The sequence below is a fragment of the Triticum dicoccoides genome, chromosome 5B (genome assembly GCF_002162155.2).
Source record: "Triticum dicoccoides isolate Atlit2015 ecotype Zavitan chromosome 5B, WEW_v2.0, whole genome shotgun sequence".
In the NCBI taxonomy this organism is placed as follows: Eukaryota; Viridiplantae; Streptophyta; class Magnoliopsida; order Poales; family Poaceae; genus Triticum; species Triticum dicoccoides.
In genome coordinates, this window is record NC_041389.1 from 353,452,562 (window position 1) to 353,476,714 (window position 24,153).

The following is a 24,153-nucleotide window of genomic DNA, read 5'->3' on the forward strand; positions in this document are numbered from 1 at the left end:
CCTCGCGAGGTGCTCATGACGCAACCCATGATGATCGAGACCAGGCGGGCGCCAGGCGGGTGCCGACCTGCGCAGTGTTGTTGCTTCCTCTTTGGTGCTAAGGGGGCAAGCACAGGCGTGGAGTACCGAGGCATCAGGCAAAGGTTGTCTTTTTGGTGCAACAAGACCAAGACCAGTAGAGCGGCAGGATGGAGGTCACCGTGGAGCCCAAGACAGCGTCATCACCAGTGCCTTTGGCAGCCGAATACCAACTTTAGTCAGGATAACTTGTACTAGATGTTCCCCTTCGAAATGGCCGTTGTTGGTGCCCATGCCGCTCAATATTTGGGAAGAGGACCAGGGCCTCTCTATATATAGGGATAGCCACCACAATAGAGGGGAGATCTCATCGGGTGCTCATTAGATCGAGAGGCAACCGAACTCATCCACGCAGTTCATTGCACCAGCTCAAGAACACCTCTCGCGAGGCTGTTCATCCTTTGTAATGTTCATCATCAGCCCCTGAGGCAATCCACCACACCACACACTAGAGTAGGTTATTACACCACAATGGTGGCCCGAACCAGTATAAATCTTGTGTCCCTCATGTTGTTCATCGTTTAGCTAGATTCCTGCGAGGCAATCGGACATGGATCGGTAGGGGGAAGATCTTCGTGCGCACCCCGGAGTTCGAACCTTAAGGGTCTGCCGGAACCCAACATCCGACATTTGGCGCGCCAGGTAGGGGTGTGCCGAAATCTTCCTTCCGTCGGCTCACTCTCCGTCAGCACCACGCTTCTCCCTCATGGCGGACATCGCGCTTCCGGCTACGGCGGCCGGCGCTAGCGCTGGGGCGAGGGGTCTCCGGGCTTTGGCACCCGCCTTACGGCAGGTGTAGTGGCCGAACAAGTTCAAGCCAGACATGCCGCCACGCTATGAAGGCACGACGGATCCGCTGGCCTTGCTGTTGGCGTATGAGGAGGCCGTCCTCGAGGCAGGGTGCGATGACAGGGTCATGGCTAACTGGCTGCCCATGGCCCTCACCGGCATCCCACGCATGTGTCCGATTGAATTGAAACTTTCAACACGATTTGTTTCCGGATATTAGCTTTCTTGCGGCAAAACAAGGGCAACAACCGCCTTACGGGGTGTCCACGAGGGTCAGGGGCGCGCCCCCTGCCTCGTGGGCCCCTTGAGCATCGTATCATGTTGATTCTTCTTCCCGAAATTCATAAATATTCCAAAAAAATCTCTGTCAGTTTTTATCCTGTTTGGACTCCGTTTGATATGGATTTTCTACGGAACAAAAAACATGCAACAAACAGGAACTAGCACTAGGCACTGGATCAATATGTTAGTCCCAAAAATAGTATAAAAAGTTGCCAAAAGTATGTAAAAGTTGTAGAATATTGGCATGGAACAATCAAAAATTATAGATACGACGGAGACGTATCACTAGTGATTATGTTCTTGGTGTTGTTCCAGGACAAAGAGTTGATAAGAAACTAAATTTTATTCATTATGCTAGTAAAACTCTAGACAGTGCTCTTTGGGCTTATAGAACAGCTTACAAAAATCCAATGCGTATGTCTCCATATAAAATGGTTTATGGAAAAGCTTGTCATTTACCTCTTGAGTTAGAACACAAAGCATTTTGGGCAATAAACGAACTCAATTATTGTCGGCGTTCTGGGAACGGGGGTCCCCAGACTTGCCTGCCTGCAGCCTGCGGCGTGGCTCGAGTGGTGGCCCAGTACGGCCCATCTTCATCAGCGCAAGACTCAAGACCCTCGCGGGGCGGATGACACAAGGCTTCCTTAGGAGCGGCCTCGCCAGGCAGGCTCACGAGGAGGCGGAGAGATCAAGGCAGGGTACCTCGCGAGGTGCTCATGACGCAACCCATGATGATCGAGACCAGGCGGGCGACAGGCGGGTGCCGGCCTGCGCAGTGTTGTTGCTTCCTCTTTGGTGCTAAGGGGGCAAGCACAGGCGTGGAGTACCGAGGCATCAGGCAAAGGTTGTCTTTTTGGTGCAACAAGACCAAGACCAGCAGAGCGGCAGGATGGAGGTCACCGTGGAGCCCAAGACAGCGTCATCACCAGTGCCTTTGGCAGCCGAAGACCAACTTTAGTCAGGATAACTTGTACTAGATGTTCCCCTTCGAAATGGCCGTTGTTGGTGCCCATGCCGCTCAATATTTGGGAAGAGGACCAGGGCCCCTCTATATATAGGGATAGCCACCACAATAGAGGGGAGATCTCATCGGGTGCTCATTAGATCGAGAGGCAACCGAACTCATCCACGCAGTTCATTGCACCAGCTCAAGAACACCTCTCGCGAGGCTGTTCATCCTTTGTAATGTTCATCATCAGCCCCTGAGGCAATCCACCACACCACACACTAGAGTAGCTTATTACACCACAATGGTGGCCCGAACCAGTATAAATCTTGTGTCCCTCATGTTGTTCATCGTTTAGCTAGATTCCTGCGAGGCGATCGGACATGGATCGGTAGGGCGAAGATCTTCGTGCGCACCCCGGAGTTCGAACCTTAAGGGTCTGCCGGAACCCAACATCCGACATTTGGCGCGCCAGGTAGGGGTGTGGCGAAATCTTCCTTCCGTCGGCTCACTCTCCGTCAGCACCATGCTTCTCCCTCATGGCGGACATCGCGCTTCCGGCTACGGCGGCCGGTGCTAGCGCTGGGGCGAGGGGGCTCCGGGCTTTGGCACCTGCCTTACGGCAGGTGTAGTGGCTGAACAAGTTCAAGCCAGACATGCCGCCACGCTAGGAAGGCACGACGGATCCGCTGGCCTTCCTGTTGGCGTATGAGGAGGCCGTCCTCGAGGCAGGGTGCGATGACAGGGTCATGGCTAACTGGCTGCCCATGGCCCTCACCGGCAGCCCACGCATGTGGTTGCTCCACCTGCCGGTGGCTTCTGTGGCCTCCTGGGAGGAGTTACGCGGCCTCTTCCTCACCCAGTACGCTGCGCCGCCGCCCCCGGTCGTTGCAGCTCTCTTGGGCGGCTCGCTGGCGCCACCTTCGAGCCACCACATCAAGCGGTTCGTCCGCCAGATTGGTGTCGTCCTCAAGGGCCGAGAAGCCCCCCCCCCGGGCTGGGTGGCGCCAAGGGCTGATTTGACCTTCAGGTCGGACGATCACCCCTCCAACGCCGCCTGCGTGGGCGCGCTCCCAATGTTATGCACCCCCACCATCTGCCAGGTGGTCGTCACCAGGACCCTCATCAACGATGGTGCCGGCCTCAACGTGCTGTCGGTGGAGGCCTTCAGCCTCCTCCACATGTCGCCGAAGTGGCTCCAACCCAGCAGGCCCTTCTCGGGCGTCGAAGGCAGTTCCACCGGCTCCCTGGGGCAGATCCGCCTCCCGGTGACCTTCGGCACCCATGACAACTTCCGCACGGAGCTGGTTGACTTCGACATCGCGACCATCAGGCTCCCGTACAATGCCATCCTCGGCTACCCAGCCTTGGCCTAGTTCATGGCAACAACTCACCCGGCTTACAACCTCATGAAGATGCCCGGGAGCAGCAGCGTCCTTACCGTGTCCGGAGACACAAAGGATGCGCTGCAGGCGCTCAAACTCGCTTTCAAGACGGCCGCGGTGGCGCAGGCCGCCAGTGCAGATGCCCTCGAGCCCAAGAGGCCTGCGCCAGCCAAGAAGAAGCAGCTATTCACCCAAGACAAGGCGGAGACCAAGCAAGTATCAGTCGATGAGGATGGATCCTCTGGCGCCACCTTCACCATAGGCGCCAATCTCGACCCTGAGCAGCAGGAGGCCCTGGTGAAATTCCTGCATGCAAACAAGGAGGTGTTTGCGTGGGAACCTGATCAGCTAGCAGGGGTCCCAAGGGATGTGATTGAACACCATCTCAACGTATTCCCCAACGTGCGCCCCGTGAAGCAGAAGGCAAAGCGATAGTCCACCGAGAAGCAGGCCTTCATCATCCAAGAAACCCGCAAGTTAGAGGCAGCAGGCGTCATTCGCGAAGTTCGCTATCCTGAATAGTTGGCCAACCCTGTTGTTGTGCCAAAAAAGGGAGGAAAGGAACACATGTGTGTCGACTTCACCAACCTCAACAAGGCCTGCCCTCAGGATCCATTCCCGCTCCCTCGCATCGACTAGATCGTCGATTCTACCGTCGAGTGTGACCTGTTATGCTTCCTGTATGCCTTCTTGGGCTATCACCAGATCAAGATGGCGGTAGAAGACATGGAGAAAATGGCCTTCCTGACCCCGTGCGGAGTATACTGCTATACCTGCATGTCGTTCGGGTTGCGCAATGCGGGCGCGACCTTTCAGCGATTGATGCACATCGCCTTGGGCCGGCAGCTTGGAAGGAACACCAAGGCCTACGTTGATGACATCATGATGAAGTCTCGGGAGGCGAAAACCCTGATACAGGACCTGGAAGAAACCTTCGCGAGCCTCCGCAAAGTGGACCTGCGGCTCAACCCAGAGAAGTGCGTATTCAGAGTCCCCTCAGGCAAGCTTTTGGGCTTCCTCGTGTCCCACAGAGGTATCGAGGCTAACCCGGAGAAGGTCAAGGCAGTCGAAGACATGAGTCCGCCAAAGACCCTCAGAGAAATGCAAAAGCTCACCGGGCGAGTAACCGCGTTGGGACGTTTCATCTCCAAGCTGGGGGAGCGAGCACTGCCCTTCTTCAAGCTAATGAAGAAGAAGGGCCCGTTCGAATGGACTGAAGAGGCTGACAAAGCATTCCAAGATCTCAAGAAGTACCTTACCAGCCCTCTGGTGATGGTAACTCCGCACCATCAGGATCCCTTGGTACTCTACCTTGCAGCCACGCCCTTCTCCACCAGCGTAGCCCTGGTGGCGGTTCGGGAGGAGCGTCGGGCCAAGACCACGTCAGTCGCAGCCCCGGCTGTATCGGAACAAGGCCAAGAAAGCCTCGCGAAGACCATGACCGCTGCAGATGGGGATCAGCCTCAGTAGGGGGACGCACCCAGAGCGGGGGAGGCCCCGCCAGGCGACCAAGTGCTGGGGGCTCCATCGTCTCGGGAGGCGCCTCGACCTCTGGAAGACACAAGCCACGCCAGCACTCTCAACCTCGTCGAGTATCCCATGTACTTCGTCAGCATGGTGCTGCCGGACGTGAGGGCGCGGTACCCCATGCCTCGGAAACTCCTCCTCGCGTTGCTAGTGGCCTCACACAAGCTGCGGCACTACTTTCAAGGTCACCCCATCAAGCTAGTCTCGGCATATCCCTTGGAAAGGGTACTCAGGAGCCCCAACTCAGCTGGAAGGGTCGCCGAATGGAACATCGAGTTGCAAGCGTTTCAGCTGGAATTCAGCACGACCAGAGTCATCAAGGGAGCTACACTTGCAGATTTCATGGCAGAATGGATGGAGGAACTAGGGCTCGAAGCGGGCGAGGATCGGTCACTTTCCCTAGGAAGTGAAGCGCCGGACGGCTGGGTCATGTACTTCGACGGGGCGTTCTCACGACATGGTGCAGGGGCAGGTGCAGTGCTCATATCCCCCACTCAGGACAAGCTCTAGTACGCTGTGCAGCTCTGCTTCCAGCATGGGCAGAAGGTCTCCAATAACATAGCAGAATACGAGGGCTTGATAGCAGGCTTGAAAGCTACGGCCACCTTGGGGGTAAAGCTCCTCATCATCAAGGGTGATTCACACTCCTCATCAACTTCTCCAACAAGGTGTACGAACCGAAGGACGAACACATGGAAGCATATCTTGTGGAGGTCCGCAGGATGGAGAAAAAGTTTTGGGGGTTAGAGTTGCAGCATGTGCCCCGCGGCACCAATCAAGAGGCTGATGACATCGCCAGGAGGGCGTCCAGGCGGCTACCTCAGGAGCCCGGCGTCTTTGAGGAGCGACTCTTCAGACCCTCAGCAGCGCCGACACTACCAAGTATAGCACAGCCTCGGGAGGAGCTCCCTCAGCCGCCTGCCTCGGGAGCCTCGGCCTACGGCCCGGCCTCGGGAGCTCGCCTGCTCCTGGCACTAGAGCCTCAGGAGGGGTGTTGGACCACAGAATTCAAAGATTACCTGATGCAAGGGACTCTGCCAGAGAAGGAGGAGGATGTAGAACGCGTGGCGCAGCAGGCCATGACCAACTGCATCCAAGATGGAGAACTCTACCGAAAGCGGCCATATGACGTTTCCCTGCGTTGCATTGATACGTCTCCAACGTATCTATAATTTTTGATTGTTCCATGCTATTATATTACCCCTTTTGGTTGTTTGTGGGCTTTATTTTACACATTTATATCATTTTTGGGACTAACCTACTAACTGGAGGCCCAGCCCATATTGCTGTTTTTTTTGCCTATTTCAGTATTTCGAAGAAAAGGAATATCAAATGGAGTCCAAACGGAATGAAACCTTCGGGAGCGTTATTTTTGGAACAAATCTGATCCGGAGAGCTTGGAGTGCAAGTCAAGAAGCTCCCGAGGGCCCCATGAGATAGGGGGCCGCCCCCCTGTCTCATGGGCCCCTTGGGCGGCCACTGACGTACTTCTTCCTCCCATATATACCTACGTACCCCGAAAACATCCAGGAGCACCACGAAACTCAATTTCCACCGCCGTAACCTTCTGTATCCGCGAGATCCCATCTTGGAGCCTTCGCCGGCACTCTGCCAGAGGGGGAATCAACCACGGAGGGCTTCTACATCAACATCCTTGCCCCTCCGATGAGTTGTGAGTAGTTTACCACAGACCTATGGGTCCATAGTTATTAGCTAGATGGCTTCTTCTCTCCTTTTGGATCTCAATACAATGTTCTCCCCCTCTCTTGTGGAGATCTATTCGATGTAATCTCCTTTTGTAGTGTGTTTGTCGAGATCCGATGAATTGTGGGTTTATGATCAAGTTGATCTATGAATAATATTTGAATCTTCTCTGAATTCTTTTATGTATGATTGAGTTATCTTTGCAAGTCTCTTCGAATTATCAGTTTGGTTTGGCCTACTAGATTGATTCTTCTTGCCATGGGAGAAGTGCTTAGCTTTGGGTTCAATCTTGCGGTGTTCTTACCCAGTGACAGAAAGGGTTGCAAGACACGTATTGTATTGTTACCATCGAGGATAACAAGATGGGGTTTATATCATATTGCATGAGTTTATCCCTCTACATCATGTCTTCTTGCTTAGTGTGTTACTCTGTTCTTATGAACTTAATACTCTAGATGCATGCTGGATAGCGGTCGATGTGTGGAGTAATAGTAGTAGATGCAGGCAGGAGTCGGTCTACTTGTTATGGACGTGATGCCTATATACATGATCATGCCTAGATAATCTCATAACTATGCGCTTTTCTATCAATTGCTCGACAGTAATTTGTTCACCCACCGTAATACTTATGCTATCTTGAGAGAAGCCTCTAGCGAAACCTATGGCCCCCGGGTCTATCTCTTATCATATTTGCTTTCAATCTACTTTTATTTGCATCTTTACTTTTTGCATCTATCTTATAAAATACCAAAAATATATTTATCTTATCATACTATCTTTATTAGATCTCACTTTCGCAAGTGGACGTGAAGGGATTGACAACCCCTTTATTGCGTTGGTTGCGAGTTCTCAGTTTGTTTGTGTAGGTGCGTGGGACTTTTGAGGAGCCTCCTACTGGATTGATACCTTGGTTCTCAAAACCGAGGGAAATACTTACACTACACTTTGCTGCATCACCCTCTCCTCTTTGAGGAAAACCAACGCAAGCTCAAGACATAGCATGCATCTCCAGGGATCAAGGGAAAGAGTTACTGGTAGACATTCACGGAGGGGACTGTTGGCACCACTCGTCTTCACGGACCCTCGTCGGCAAGGCATTTCGGAGCAGGTTCTATTGGCCAACAGCACTCAACGACGCGATCGAACTTGTAAAAGCTTGCGAAGCCTGTCAATTCCACGCTAAGCAGATTCATTAGCTGGCTCAGGGCCTGCAAACCATCCCCCTTTCATGGCCATTCACTGTTTGGGGGCTGGACATCTTTGGCCCGTTTCCCCGGGCGCCAGGGGGCTACCGCTACCTCTATGTCGCCATTGACAAGTTCACAAAGTGGGCGGAGGTGGAAGCTGTCTGCACCATCCCGGCTGGCTCAGTGGTCAAGTTCATCAAGGGTCTCGTGAGCCGATTTGGGGTGCCTAATCGCATCATCACCAACAACGGTTCGCAGTTCACCAGCAATCTCTTCAAAACATATTGTGCTAACCTTGGAACGCAGATATGCTACGCTTCGATGGCACACCCTCGAAGCAACGGCCAGGACGAACGCGCCAACGCGGAGGTCCTGAAGGGCCTCAAAACCCGTACCTTCAAGAAGAAGCTGGAGGCCTGCGGTAGGGGCTGGCACGACGAGCTCCAGTCCGTGCTGTGGTCCATCCGCACAACCGTTACCAAGTCGACCGGTGAGACCCCGTTCTTCCTCGTCTATGGGGCTGAGGCAGTCCTTCCTCACGAGGTCAGGCATCGCTCCACATGGTTCCTGGCTTTCGATGAAGCGCAGCAGGACGCCATGCGGGGAGTGGACCTCGTACTGGGTGAGGAACGCCATTGGGAGGCTGCGCTTCGGGCAGCAAGATACCAACAGGCGTTGCGGTGGTACCACTGCCGCAGCATCCGCCCTAGGACCCTCGAGGTAGGTGACCTCGTGCTCAGGCGGGTGCTCTCTAGGGAAGGGCTGCACAAGCTCTCGCCCTTGTGGGAGGGCCCGTTCAAGGTTGTTCATATCTCCAGGCCTGGCACCGCACGCTTGGAGACTCGGGAGGGGGTGCCCATCCCGAACGCGTGGAACATGCAGCACCTCCGGAAGTTCTACCCTTGAAGGAAGGCCAAGCGCCTGTAAAGAAGGCCCGGCGCTTGTGAAGCTAGTCGTACCAAGAAAGGCCCGATACCTGTGAAGAAGGAAAATGCTTGTGAAGCTCATCGCCCCGAGAAAGGCCCGGAGCCTGTGAAGAAGGCCAATGCTTGTGAAGCTCTCCGCCCATGACACTCTCACGTAATAATGAGTTGGGGCTGTACACGCCCCGGAGTCTCCGAAGAGCCGCCCTCGGGCCTCGGGAGCCCCCGCCCCCGCCCAGTGGCAGCACTTAGCTCCGTGCTGGTGAGAAGACGTCGAAGACTAGATTAGCTGCCGGATGCGGATTTTCATTTGCTTTCTGCAGTTGGCTTGTTCATCCTTATTTGAAATTTTATTGGAGTTTCTTTTAGCGTTATCGCCATTCCCGTCTCGTGTTTCTCTGTCTTTGTCACCCACTTGAGCCATTTTCACTTCTGCAAGTCTCGCGAGGGGGCTGCGCGGGTGCCCTCGCGAGTGTTTTCTGATCCAGTCTTGTGAGGCTCTCCTATCCAAGTCCACCGCGGGAGCACTCCTCCCGGTCTGTGCCCCACGGGCATCGCGATGCGACACAGGACCTGAGTCGGTCACCCTCACGACCAAGACCGGAAGTTACCTCTCCTGGCTAACTCTTGCAGGCCACAAGGCGCACGACGAGGCCTCGGCCTCGAGAAGCAAAGACTGCGGCAAGTCCCCCCCGAGCTAAGTGGTTCCTACACACGACCACGCAGCACCAAAACATAGCACAGGAATAACGAAAATAGCATTATAGTTAACAGAAATAGTCCAGCACGCTCCTACGGGGCCCCACAGTATTCTCTTTTTTGCGTTGGAAAGGGAGGAAAACAAAATAGACACGGCTTGCCCGGCACCGGCTCACGGCGAGGGCCCGTACTGCCTCCGGAGCTCAGTCAGACACCTCCTCACGCTTCACCGAGGCGCGACGACGGGCTGACCCGCTACCTCCCTCAAGGCGAGCATGACGGCGTGGTGGTTGGTCACGGCCGCCGCTAGAGGAGCTGTCGTCCGAAGGGGAGCCGTCGAGGCTTGTCGAGCTACGAACACCGCCGGCCATGCGCCCGCCGTCATCTTCATCTCGACCATTGCCGAGGTTGGCCCGGCCACCGTCATCATCTTCGGGGCAGCACCCAACACGGCGGCCATCTTCTCCGAACACCCTCACGTAGAGGGTGGCGTCGCCGTCGAACTTGAAATGCAGGGTGCATCGCCGGCTCAGGCCACGCGCACGGGCAAACGTTTGCCAGCCGCAGGTCAGGGCCACATTCCCGGCGACGGAGATCTCCAGTGAGGCCCAGGAGGCCCTGCTGCAGCAACCGTCCGCTTGAAGCCAGAGGCCGCCAGGAGCGCCGGCCGGGAGTTCACCTGCAAAAAAGCGGGGAAGCTGGAGCCAGCTGCCAGTTGGGTCCACTGACCACACGATGAACTCCGGCAGCACCTCCGCCGACTGGAAGCATGGCCTGGGAGGCCGCGCAGCCACGACGTGCCTTCCCTCAGCCACCAGGCACCCATCGCCGCACGGGAGATCGTGGCCGTGACCGCGGGGAGCTGCTGCAGGAGACGCAGGATGCTTGCGGGGACGACCCCGGCCGCGCTTGGGCGGGGGAGAGTCGGGCCCTTCCCGACGAGCCTTTCCCTTCTCCACGGCTGAGAACCTCTTCGGCGGCGCCATAGAAGACGGCGAGCAGCTGAGATGGGGAGAAAGAAGGAAGCGGGGCGGAAGATGTACAGCAGGGGCTAGCGCTCTCCCGCCTTTATAGCCGGAGGATGCCAACCGTCGGCCTCCATGATCACAGGTAATCATGACTCATTTCTACATGCAGGGACTTGTCAAGTCGAGCAGTTGTCAAGGCAGCATGGGGAAGCGGAGGCGCCCACGTCCAATCAACTGCCACGCGGCGCCCAAGGCCGCAGGCTGATGGGGCCCGGCAATGCTCCGCACTTTCCCCTTCGCTTCTCCGGTAAGCCAAGTCCGAGTGCGCCTTGGGCTCGGGGGCTACTGTCGGTTTTCTGGGAATGGGGGTCCCCAGACTTGCCTGCCTGCGGCCTGCAGCATGGCTCGAGTGGTGGCCCAGTACGGCCCATCTTCATCAACGCAAGACTCAAGACCCTCGTGAGGGGCCAAGCCTCGTGGGGCGGACGACACAAGGCTTCCTCAGGAGCGGCCTCGCCAGGCAGACTCGCGAGGAGGCGGAGAGATCAAGGCAGGGTACCTCGTCAGGTGCTCGTGACGCAAGCCGTGATGATCGAGACTAGGAGGGCGCCAGGCGGGCACCAGCCTGCGCAGTGTCCTTGTTTCCTCTTTGGTGCTAAGGGGGCAAGCACAGACGTGGAGTACCGAGGCATCAGGCAAAGGTTGCCGTTTTGGTGCAACGAGACCAAGACCAGGAGAGCGGCAGGATGGAGGTCACCGTGGAGCCCAAGACGGCGTCATCACCAGTGCCTTCGGCAGCCAAAGACCAACTTTAGTCAGGATAACTTGTACTAGATGTTCCCCTTTGAAATGGTCGTTGTTGGCACCCTTCCTACTCAATATTTGGGAAGAGGACCAGGGCCTCTCTATATATAGGGATAGCCACCACAATAGAGGGGATATCTCATCGGGTGCTCATTAGATCGAGAGGTGACCGAACTCATCCAAGCAGTTCATCGCACCAGCTCAAGAACACCTCTCGCGAGGCTGTTCATCCTTTGTACTGTTCATCATCAGCCCCTGAGGCAATCCACCACACCACACACTAGAGTAGGGTATTACACCACAACGGTGGCCCGAACCAGTATAAATCTTGTGTCCCTCATGTTGTTCATTGTTTAGCTAGATTCTCGCGAGACGATCGGACGTGGATCGGTAGGGGAAAGATCTTCGTGCGCACCTCAGAGTTTGAACCTTAAGGGTCTGCCGAAACCCAACATCCGACAATTATGATTTCAAACTTGCTAGAGAAAAGAGGTTATTTGATATTAGCTCATTAGATGAATGGAGGACCCAGGCTTATGAAAATGCTAAGTTATTCAAATAAAAATTTAAAAGATGGCATGACAAAAGAATCCAAAAGCATGAGTACAAAGTAGGAGAATATGTTCTTTTGTACAACTCTCATTTCAGATTCTTTGCAGGAAAACTCCTCTCAAAATGGGAAGGACCCTATGTCATCGAGGAGGTTTATCGATCCGGAGCTATCAAAATAAATAATGCCGAAGGGACTAACCCGAAGGTTGTCAACGGGCAACAAATAAAACACTATATCTCAGGTATGCACATTAATGTTGAAAGCAATGTTATCCAAACTTTGACACCGGAAGAACACATAAATGAGTCCTTTCGGAACACTCCAGAATCGTGAAAATAAGGAGGTACGTGATACAGTAAGTAAACGGACTCCAAAAAATCCGCAAAAATATTTTTTACCAATTTTGGAATATTTAGAAAATTATGAAAATAAGAAACTTCTAGGAAAGTGACCCTGGTGGGCACGATACACCAGGGCGCGCCAGGCAAGCCTGGCGCACCCATGTGGGTTGTGCCCACCTCGGGTGCTTTCCGGTCTTCGTTTTTCTTCCGTTTTGCTTGTTCCCCAAGATAAAAATTCTATATATACCTCCCAAACCTGTTAACCTCCGTATCAAGGAGAAATCTCCTATTTTCTTTTCTTGTTGTACTCTGTCAGATCCAATCCACCATGGCCTCTTCAAGCTCCTCCAAGGACAAGTTCTTCGACAACATCATCAACACATATCTGCGGGAGGTGATGCAGCACCCTCAAGCCATCCAGATGCGCGATAGGGTGTTACACATCCGTGATGTGCAAGGACCCAGGGGGACTAGATCCGTGGAGGCTAGGCTTGGAGCCATGGAGCAGGACATCTTCAAGTGCAAGGGGATAGTGGAACATGGGCTCAATGCCAATCACCTCATGATCGCGGACTCTACCCGTGATCTCAAGGTGGATGGCAGGCTCATAAAGGACATCATCTTCTCCCTCAACGAGCAAACAACTTCCTCCATAGCCAGATCCACGATCTTCAAAGCCAGGTCTTTGAATACGAGGCCAGGTTTAAAGGTATGAGTTTGGCTGCCAATTGCAGGATCCAGGAGACTCACTCCTCCTCTTATGATGGTGAGCCTCTACCATGGAAACCCGAGGACAAGAAACCTTCTGCTTCATCACCACCATCTTCTTCATCACCACCATAAGAAAACTAACTATTGGGTATGGGCACTCCCCTTGGCTTCCGCCAAGCTTGGGGGAGGTGCCCCAGTGTCATATCAACCTCCGCTATCTTTTTCCTTTATTTTCTTAGTTTGATTCATGGCTATCTTTTGCTATTAGATGAATAAAAGTTTAGTTCGATCCTTTCTTTTTGTGAGTTTGCTTAGTGACCAATCCCTGTAATCGTGTGCGAGATATAATAAAGTTTAGTTTGAGTTTCGCCTTCTTTACTTTCTTGCTACAATAAAAATAAAGGAAATAAAAAGAAAAATATCATATGTAATCTTATGGTAAGTGATGACATTACACAAGGAAAAGTATATGTAGAAAATTTTATTGTAGATTGACAAACATAGCATTGGTTAATGATGCAACACATGAAAGAATTAATAAGGGAAGAGAAGATTCACATATAAATATATTATCATGGAAATCTTTTGTGATTGTGAGAACCATCAAAATATTATATGCCAAAATTGTTGACGTTGAACAATGAAGACAACTTAATGATTTATGTTTGTTCACATAGAAGTCATATTGTCATAGATCCTTCAACATGTGGTGCTTGCCCCTATCTTTACTAGCCAAAGATTCCGCACTAAGTAGAGATACTACTTGTGCACCCAAAACCCTTAAACCCTATCTTGTTTGAGAGTCCACCATACCTACCTGTGGATTGAGTAAGATCCTTCAAGTAAGTTGTCATTGGTGCAAGAAGGGCAATAAAAATTGCTTATAAAAATGTGAGATCATTTAGTGTAAGGGAAGATTGAGCGTTGTACGAACTTGTGATGGTGAAGAATAAAAGCGATAGACTGCATAATAAACGTTGCCATCACAAGGGGCAATATAACATGACGTTCTCTTGCACTAAGGGGTTGAGCATACAAACAAAAAGCGCATGGAAACCTCTGCTTCCCTCTGCGAAGGGGCTATCTTTTACTTTCATGTATCTACTTTTATGCAAGAGTCAAAGTTTTTCTCTCTATTCCTTTTATTTTTCTCCTTTGGCAAGCATAATGTGGTGAGGAAAGATCTAGGCACATATGTCCAGTTGAATGTGGGTAGCATAAGTTATTATTGTTGACATCGCCCTTGAGGTGAGTGTGTTGGGAGGCGAAACTATAAGCCCCTATCTTTCTTTGTGTCCGGTTGAAACGTTTTGCTCATGTGTACGTGGTGAGTGTTAGCAATCATAAAAGACTAAATTATGGTTTAGTATGTGGACTTGCCTAAAGGCTCTGATACGTGACCCTTCCTGAAAAGATGATGAATTGTAGTTGCAAAGTTGACTGAGAACATAGTTTGTTGGTTTCCAATAGAGTTTATGCTTTATACTTCATTGTTGTGATGAATTGTCACTTGTTCATGAGAAGTCTATGATAAAAGTTCTATAATAAAAGTTTTATATTGAAGTTTGTTGTTGTTATAATAAGTCACATGATGCTACTATGTCCGATTTTTTGTTTTTATCGACACCTCGCTCTCTAAGCATGTGGACATGTTTTTCGATTTCGGTTTTCGCTTGAGGACAAGCGATGTCTAAGCTTGGGGGAGTTGATACGTCCATTTTGCATCATGTTTTCCTATTGTTATTTATGTTGTTTTATTGTATAATAATGCTTTTGGGAGTAATTCTAATGCCTTTTCTCTCATAATATGCAAGGTATGCACCAAGGGGGAGAATTCTGGCAGCTGGAAATCTGAACATGAAAAAGCTATGTCAAGCTACCTATTCTGCACAACTCCAAATGAGCTGAAACTGCCCGAGGATTTTTTATGGAATATTTAAGGAATATTAGAGCAAATAAGTACCATGGGAGGGCCACCAGGTGGGCACAACCCACCTGGGCGCTCCAGGAGGCCCAGGCGCGCCCTGGTGGATGTTGCCCTCCTCGGCCCACCTCCGATGCCCATCTTATGTTATATAAGTCATTTTGACCTAGAAAAAATAAGGGGAGGCCCAGGCGCACCCTGGTGGGTGCTGCCCTCCTCAGCCCAGCTCCGATGCCCATCTTATGTTATATAAGTCATTTTGACCTAGAAAAAATAAGGGGAGGATATTCGGGATGAAGCGCCGCCGCCTCGAGGCGGAACTTGGGCAGGAGCACTGTTGTCCTCTGGCGGAGCGATTCCACCGGGGGAACTTCTCTCCCGGAGGGGGAAATCATCGTCATCATCATCACCAACAACTCTCCCATCATGGGGAGGTTTATCTTCATCAACATCTTCACAGCACCAACTCCTCTCCAACCCTAGTTCATCTCTTGCGTTCAATCTTTGTATCAAAACTGTAGATTGGTCGCCGTGGGTGACTAGTAGTGTTGATTACATCTTGTAGTTGATTACTATATGGTTTATTTGGTGGAAGATTATATGTTCAGATCCATTGTGATATTCAATACCCCTCTGATCTTGAGCATGTTTATCATTTGTGAGTAGTTACTTTCGTTCTTGAGGTCACGGGAGAAATCATGTTGCAATTAATCATGTGAACTTGATATATGTTTGATATTTTGATGGTATGTATGTTGCCATTCTCTTAGTGGTGTCATGTGAACGTCGACTACATGACACTTCACCATATTTGGGCCTAAGGGAATGCATTGTGGAGTATTTATTAGATGGTGGGTTGCGAGAGTGACAGAATCTTAAACCCCAGTTTATGCGTTATTCCATAAGGGACCGACTGGATCCAAAAGTTTAATGCTATGGTTAGAATTTATTCTTAATACTTTTATTGTAGTTGCATATGCTTGCGAGAGGGTTAATCATAAGTAGGAGGTTTGTTCAAGTAAGAACAACACCTAAGCACCGGTCCACCCACATATCAAATTAGCAAAGTACCGAACACGGATTAACCCAACATGATGAAAGTGACTAGATGAAATTCCCGTGCACCCTCAAGAACACTTTGCTTATCATAAGAAACCGTTTTGGCATGCCTTTGCCTCAAAAGGATTGGGCTACCTTGCTGCACTTTTGTTACAACTATTGTTACTTGCTCGTTATAAATTATCTTGCTACCAAACTACACTGCTACTTACAATTTTAGCACTCGCAGACATTACCACTACAAAAAAAATACACTTCCGTGATGATACGTGTTTGTCACAGTAGGTCGCGTTTTTTGTCATGCATGTACATCCATGACGATTTTATGACAGAATCAAGATAGTCATACATGTGCTGTCGTAGAAGTGTTCCACGACATTACCAAAATTATCATCACGGAAGTGTCCACTTCCATGACAATAAATCGCGTGTCATAGAAGTGCTTTCATCAAGGGTGACCGACACATGGCATCCACCATAACGGAAGCTATCGGGTCCGGTTTTGGATCCGATAACCCGTTAACAGCCCGGACCAATGGGGATTTTCCACGTGTAAAATCATCATTGGCGGCAGGAAACACGTGTTGCCTCACCATTGGGACAAATGTCATCCACTCATTGGATAGGAGGCGCCTATGATAGGTTGACACGTGGCACGGCCCAACAGTGGCCCATTCCGGTGAAAAAGGCCGGCCCAGTAAAAATTAGCAGGCCGGCCATATAAGGCCTACTTGTGTCAGGTCCATTTAAGACCACGGCCCATACGAGATGTGCCAATTCGGCCCGTCAACGGCCCGTTAAAGATTTGACACCATTGTAGCTCATCGTCAGTTCGAGCCCTTTAACAACCCGCTATATATTTGGGCTCAATATCGGCCCGATGAGATTTCGGCCTGTTAACGGCCCATCTAATGGATGGGCCAATTTTAAGGATGTACATCTTTCGGCCTTTTAGCGGCCCATTTAAATGTTGGGCTAATTTCTGGCCCGGTGTGTCTTTCAGCCTGTTGACGGCCCATAAATCTGATGGGCCATTTGTAGTCGGACCTGAGTTTCGGCCTTTTAGCGGCCCATTTAAGTGTTGGGCCAATTTCTGTCCCGGTGTCACTTTCAGCCTGTTGATGGCCCATAAATCAGTTGGGCCATTTGTAGTCAGACCTGAGTTTTGGCCTTTTAGCGACCCATTTAAGTGTTGGGCCAATTCCCGGCCATGTGTGCCTTTTGGCCTCTTAACGGACCATAAATGAGTTGGGCCATTTGTAGTCGGACCTTAGTTTTGGCCTTTTAACGGCCCATGCCCTTCATGGTCCAATACCAGCCCGGTTTCTCTTTCGGCCTGCTAAAGGCCCACAACACAGTTGGGCCATTTACAATACGACCTGACTTTCGGCCTCTTAGCGGCCCATGCTCTTTGCTACGTCTCGAGCTTGCGTTGGTTTTCCCCGAAGAGGAGAGGATGATGCAGCAGAGTAGCGTAAGGATTTCCCTCAGTTTTTGAGAACCAAGGTATCAATCCAGTAGGAGACCACGCACAAGTCCCTCGTACCTACACAAAGCAAATAACTCCTCGCAACCAATGCGAATACGGGTTGTCAATCCCTTCACGGTCACTTACGAGAGTGAGATCTGATAGAGATGATAGATAATATTTTTGGTATTTTTGATATAAACATGTAAGGTAAAATAAAAGGCAGAGTAAAGAGCAAAGCAATAATAAAACATAGGAAGATTAATATGATGAAAATAGACCCGGGGGCCATAGATTTCACTAGTGACTTCTCTCAAGAGCATAAGTATTTTACGGTGGGTGAACGAATTACTATTGAGCAATTGACAGAACTGAGCATAGTTATGAGAATATCTAGGTATGATCATGTATATAGGCATCACGTCCGAGACAAGTAGATCGACTCCTGCCTGCATCTACTACTATTACTCCACTCATCGACCGCTATCCAGCATGCATCTAGAGTATTAAGTTAATGAAAATAGAGTAACGCCTTAAGCAAGATGACATGATGTAGAGGATAAATTCATGCAATATGATAAATACCCCATCTTGTTATCCTCGATGGCAACAATACAATACGTGCCTTGCAACCCCTTCTGTCATTGGGTAAGGACACCGCAAGATTGAACCCGAAGCTAAACACTTCTCCCACTGCAAGAACTACCAATCTAGTTGGCCAAACCAAACGGATAATTTGAAGAGACTTGCAAAGATAACTCAATCATACATAAAAGAATTTAGAAAAGATTCAAATATTGCTCATAGATAATCTTGATCATAAACCCACAATTCATCGGCCTCAACAAACACACCGCAAAAAGAAGATTACATCGAATAGATCTCCATGAGAGAGGGGGGAAACATTGTATTGAGATCCAAAAAGAGAGAAGAAGCCATCTAGCTACTAACTATGGACCCGAAGGTCTGAAATAAACTACTCACACTTCATCGGAAAGGCTATGATGATGATGTACAAGCCCTCCATGGTGGAATCCCCTTCCGGCGGAGCTCCGGAACAGGCCCCAAGATGGGATCTCATGGGTACAGAAAGTTGCGGCGGTGGAATAAGGTTTTTGGCTCCATATCTGATCTGTCGGGGGTACGTAGGTATATATAGGAGGAAGAAGTACGTTGGTGGAGCAACAGGAGGCCCACGAGGGTGGAGGGCGCGCCTGGGGGGGAGGGCGCGCCCCCCTACCTCGTGCCTTCCCTGTTTTGCTTGACGTAGGGTCCAAGTCTCCTGGATCACGTTCGGTGAGAAAATCACGTTCCCGAAGGTTTCATTCCGTTTGGACTCCGTTTGATATTCCGTTTCTTCGAAACACTGAAATAGGCAAAAAAACAGCAATTCTAGGCTAGGCCTCCGGTTAATAGGTTAGTCCTAAAATTATATAGAAGTGGAAAATAGAGCCCAATATAGTCCAAAACAATAGATAATATAGCATGGAGCAATCAAAAATTATAGATACGTTGGAGACGTATCAGGCATCCCCAAGCTTAATTCCCGCTCGTCCTCGAGTAGGTAAATGATAAAAAGAGAATTTTTGATGTGGAGTGCTACTTGGCATAATTTCAATGAAATTCTTCTTAATTGTGGTATGAATATTCAGATCCGAAAGATTCAAGACAAAAGTTCATATCGACATAAAAATAATAATACTTCAAGCATACTAACTAGGCAATTATGTCATCTCAAAATAACATGGCCAAAGAAAGTTCATCCCTACAAAATCATATAGTTTAGTCATGCTCCATTTTCGTCACACAAGAATGCTCTCATCATGCACAACGCCGATGACAAGCCAAGCAATTGTTTCATACTTTAGTAATCTCAAACCCATAAACTCTCACGCAATATATGAGCGCGAGCCATGGACATAGCACTATGGGTGGAATAGAATATAATGATGGGGGTTATGTGGAGAAGACAAAAAAGGAGAAGGTCTCACATCAACGAGGCTAACCAACGGGCTATGGAGATGCCCATCAATTGATGTTAATGTAAGGAGTAGGGATTGCCATGCAACGGATGCACTAGAGCTATAAATGTATGAAAGCTCAAAAAAGAAACTAAGTGAGTGTGCATCCAACTTGCTTGCTCACGAAGACCTAGGGCATTTGAGAAAGCCCATCTTTCGAATATACAAGCCAAGTTCTATAATGAAAAATTCCCACTAGTATATGAAAGTGACAAAACAAGAGACTCTCTATCATGAAGATTATGGTGCTACTTTGAAGCACAAGTGTGGTAAAAGGATAGTAACATTGTCCCTTCTCTCTTTTTCTCTCATTTTTTTGGTGGGCTCTTTGGCCTCTTTTTTTTGTGGGCTCTTTGGCCTCTTTTTTTTATTTGACCTCACATGGGACAATGTTCTAATAGTGATGATCATCACACTTCTATTTATTTACAACTCAATGGTTACAACTCGATACTAGAACAAAGTATGACTCTATATAAATGCCTCCGGTGGTGTACCGGGATATGCAATGATTCAAGAGTGACATGTATGAAAGGATCATGATTGGTGGCTTTGCCACAAATACTATGCCAACTACATGATCATGCTAAGCAATATGACAATGATGAATGTGTCATGAAGAACGGTATGGTGGAAAGTTGCATGGCAATATATCTCGGAATGGCTATGGAAATGCCATAATAGGTAGGTATGGTGGCTGTTTTGAGGAAGATATAAGGAGGTTTATGTGTGAAAGAGTGTATCATATCATGGGGATTGGATGCACCGGCGAAGTTTGCACCAACTCTCATGTGAGAAAGGGCAATGCACGACACCGAAGAGGCTAGCGATGATGGAAGGGTGAGAGTGCGTATAATCCATGGACTCAACATTAGTCATAAAGATCTCACATACTTATTGCAAAAATCTACAAGCCATAAAAAACCAAAGCACTACGCACATGCTCCTAGGGGGATAGATTGGTAGGAAAAGACCATCGCTCATCCCCGACCGCCACTCATAAGGAGGACAATCAAATAACACCTCATGTTTCAAATTTGTTACATACGTTTACCATACGTGCATGCTACGGGACTTGCAAACTTCAACACAAGAATTTCTCAAATTCACAACGACTCAACTAGCATGACTCTAATATTATCACCTCCATATCTCAAAACAATTATCAAGCATCAAACTTTTCTTAGTATTTAACGCACTCAAAAGAAAGTTTTGCAAATCTTGAATACCAAGCATATTATTATTTTAAGCAAATTACCATGCTATTTAAGACTCTCAAAATAATCTAAGTGAAGCATGAGTGATCAATAGTTTCTTTAAAACAAATCCACCACCGTGCACTAAAAGATATAAGTGAAGCACTAGAGCAAAACTATAAAGCTCAAAAGATATAACTGAAGCACATAGAGTATTCTAACAAATTCCAATTCATGTATGGCTCTCTCAAAAGGTGTGTACAGCAAGGATGGTTGTGGTAAAATAACAAGCAAAGATGCAAATAATACAAGACGCTCCAAGCAAAACACATATCATGTGGTGAATAAAAATATAGCTCCAAGTAAAGTTACCGATGGAAGTGGACGAAAGAGGGGATGCCTTCCGGGGCATCCCCAAGCTTTGACTTTTTGGTGTCCTTGGATTTTCATGGGGGTGGCATGGGAATCCCCAAGCTTAGGCTCTTGCCACTCCTTGTTCCATAATCCATCAAAAAAATCATCCAAAACTTGAAAACTTCACAACACAAAACTCAACAGAAATCTCGTGAGCTCCGTTAGCGAAAGAAAACAAAAGACCACTTCAAGGTACTATAATGAACTCATTATTTATTTATATTGGTGTTAAACCTACTGTATTCCAACTTCTCTATGGATTAAAACTATTTTACTAACCATAGATTCATCAAAATAAGCAAACAACACACGAAAAACAGAATCTGTCAAAAACAGAACAGTCTGTAGTAATCTGTAACTAACGCATACTTCTGGAACTCTAAAAATTCTAAAAAAATAGGAAGTCCTGGAAAATTTGTTTATTGATCGGAATCAAAAAGAATCAACGCAAAATCACATTCCTGTGATTTAACAAAATTATATTCGTGCGTGCAAAGTTTCTGTTTTTCAGCAGAATCAAATCAACTATCATCATAGGTTATCCTATAGGTTCTACTTGGCACAAACACTAATTAAAAGATAAAAACACATCTAAACAGAAGGTAGATGCAAGATTTATTAAATAACAAAAAGTAAAAATATTGGGTTGACTCCTAACAAGCGCTTTTCTTTAAAGCCTTTTAGCTAGGCGTTGATAATTTTAATGATGCTCGCATGAAAGACAAGAATTGAAGCACAAAGAGAGCATCATGAAACACGTGACAAACACATCTAAGTCTAACATACTTCCTATGCATAGGCATATTATAACCAAACAAATTTGCAAGGCAAGCAAAAACTAGCATATGCAAGCAAGAAAAAAGAGACGATAACAATCTCAACATGACGAGAGGTAATTTAATAAGATAAAAATTTCTACAACCATATTTTCCTCTCTCATAATAATTACATGTAGGATCATAGGAAAATTCAACAAAATAGCTATCACATAACATATTCTCAACATGATCCACATGCATGCAAAGTTGACACTCTTCCAAGATAGTGGGATTAACATTAACTAAAGTCATGACCTTTCCGAACCCACTTTTATCAAAAATATCATAAGATTGAACATACTCCAAATATGTGGGATCTAAAGTTGACACTCTTCCAAACCCACTTTCAATATTATTGCAAACACTATTATCAATATCATATTCATCAAGGGGCTTAAATAAATTTTCAAGGTTATAAGAAGAATCACCCCAATCATGATCATTGAAACAAGTAGTAGACATAGCAAAACTAGCATCCCCAAGCTTGGGGTTTTGCATATTATTAGCACAATTGACATCAAGAGAATTTATAGGAAAATCATTGCAATCATGCTTTTTATTAAAGGAGTTATCATGAATCTTTTCATAAATTTCTTCATCATAATTTTCAGATTCACAAATTTCAAGCAAAACTTCATAAAGATAATCTAGTGCACAAAACTCACTAGCAATTGGTTCATCATAATTGGATCTCTTAAAAAGATTAGCAAGCGGATGAGGATCCATAGATCTTAGGTTCTCTGTTTAGCAACAAATAAGAATCTATTCCAACCAAACGAGCAAACGAAAGGGAAAGCAAAAGAGAGAAGAGATTGGGAAAGAGAGGGCGAATAAAACGGCAAGGGTGAAGTGGGGGAGAGGAAAACGAGAGGCAAATGGAAAATAATGTAATGCGAGAGATAAGGGATTGTGATGGGTACTTGGTATGTTGACTTTTGCATAGCCTCCCTGGCAACGGCACCAACAATCCTTCTTGCTACGTCTTGAGCTTGCGTTGGTTTTTCTCGAAGAGGAGAGGATGATGCAGCAGAGTAGCGTAAGTATTTCCCTCAGTTTTTGAGAACCAAGGTATCAATCCAGTAGGAGACCACGCGCAAGTCCCTCGTACCTACACAAAGCAAATAACTCCTCGCAACCAACGCGAATAGGGGTTGTCAATCCCTTCACGGTCACTTACGAGAGTGAGATCTGATAGAGATGATAGGTAATATTTTTGGTATTTTTGATATAAAGATGTAAGGTAAAATAAAAGGCAAAGTAAAGAGAAAAGCAATAGTAAAGCATAGGAAGATTAATATGATGAAAATAGACCCGGGGTCCATAGATTTCACTAGTGGCTTCTCTCAAGAGCATAAGTATTTTACGGTGGGTGAACGAATTACTGTTAAACAATTGACAGAATTGAGCATAGTTATGAGAATATCTAGGTATGATCATGTATATAGGCATCACGTCCGAGACAAGTAGATCGACTCCTGCCTGCATCTACTACTATTACTCCACTCATCGACCGCTATCCAGCATGCATCTAGAGTATTAAGTTAATGAAAACAGAGTAGCGCCTTAAGCAAGATGACATGATGTAGAGGAATAAATTCATGCAATATGATAAATACCCCATCTTGTTATCCTTGATGGCAACAATACAATACGTGCCTTGCAACCCCTTCTGTCACTGGGTAAGGACACCGCAAGATTGAACCCAAAGCTAAACACTTCTCCCATTGCAAGAACTACCAATCTAGTTGGCCAAACCAAACGGATAATTCAAAGAGACTTGCAAAGATAACTCAATCATACATAAAAGAATTCAGAAAAGATTCAAATATTGCTAATAGATAATCTTGATCATAAACCCACAATTCATTTATCTCAACAAACACACCGCAAAAAGAAGATTGCATCAAATAGATCTCCACGAGAGAGGGGGAGAACATTGTATTGAGATCCAAAAAGAGAGAAGAAGCCATCTAGCTACTAACTATGGACCCGAAGGTCTGAAATAAACTACTCAAACTTCATCGGAGAGGCTATGATGATGATGTAGAAGCCCTCCATGGTGGAATCCCCTTCTGGCGGAGCTCTGGAACAGGCGCCAAGATGGGATCTCGTGGGTACAGAAAGTTGCGGCGGTGGAATTAGGTTTTTGGCTCCGTATCTGATCTGTCGGGGGTACGTAGGTATATATAGGAGGAAGAAGTACGTCGGTGGAGCAACAGGGGGCCCATGAGGGTGGAGGGCGCGCCTGGGGGGGAGGGCGCGCCCCCCTACCTCGTGCCTTCCCTGTTGGTTGCTTGACGTAGGGTCCAAGTCTCCAGGATCACGTTCAGTGAGAAAATCACGTTCCCGAAGG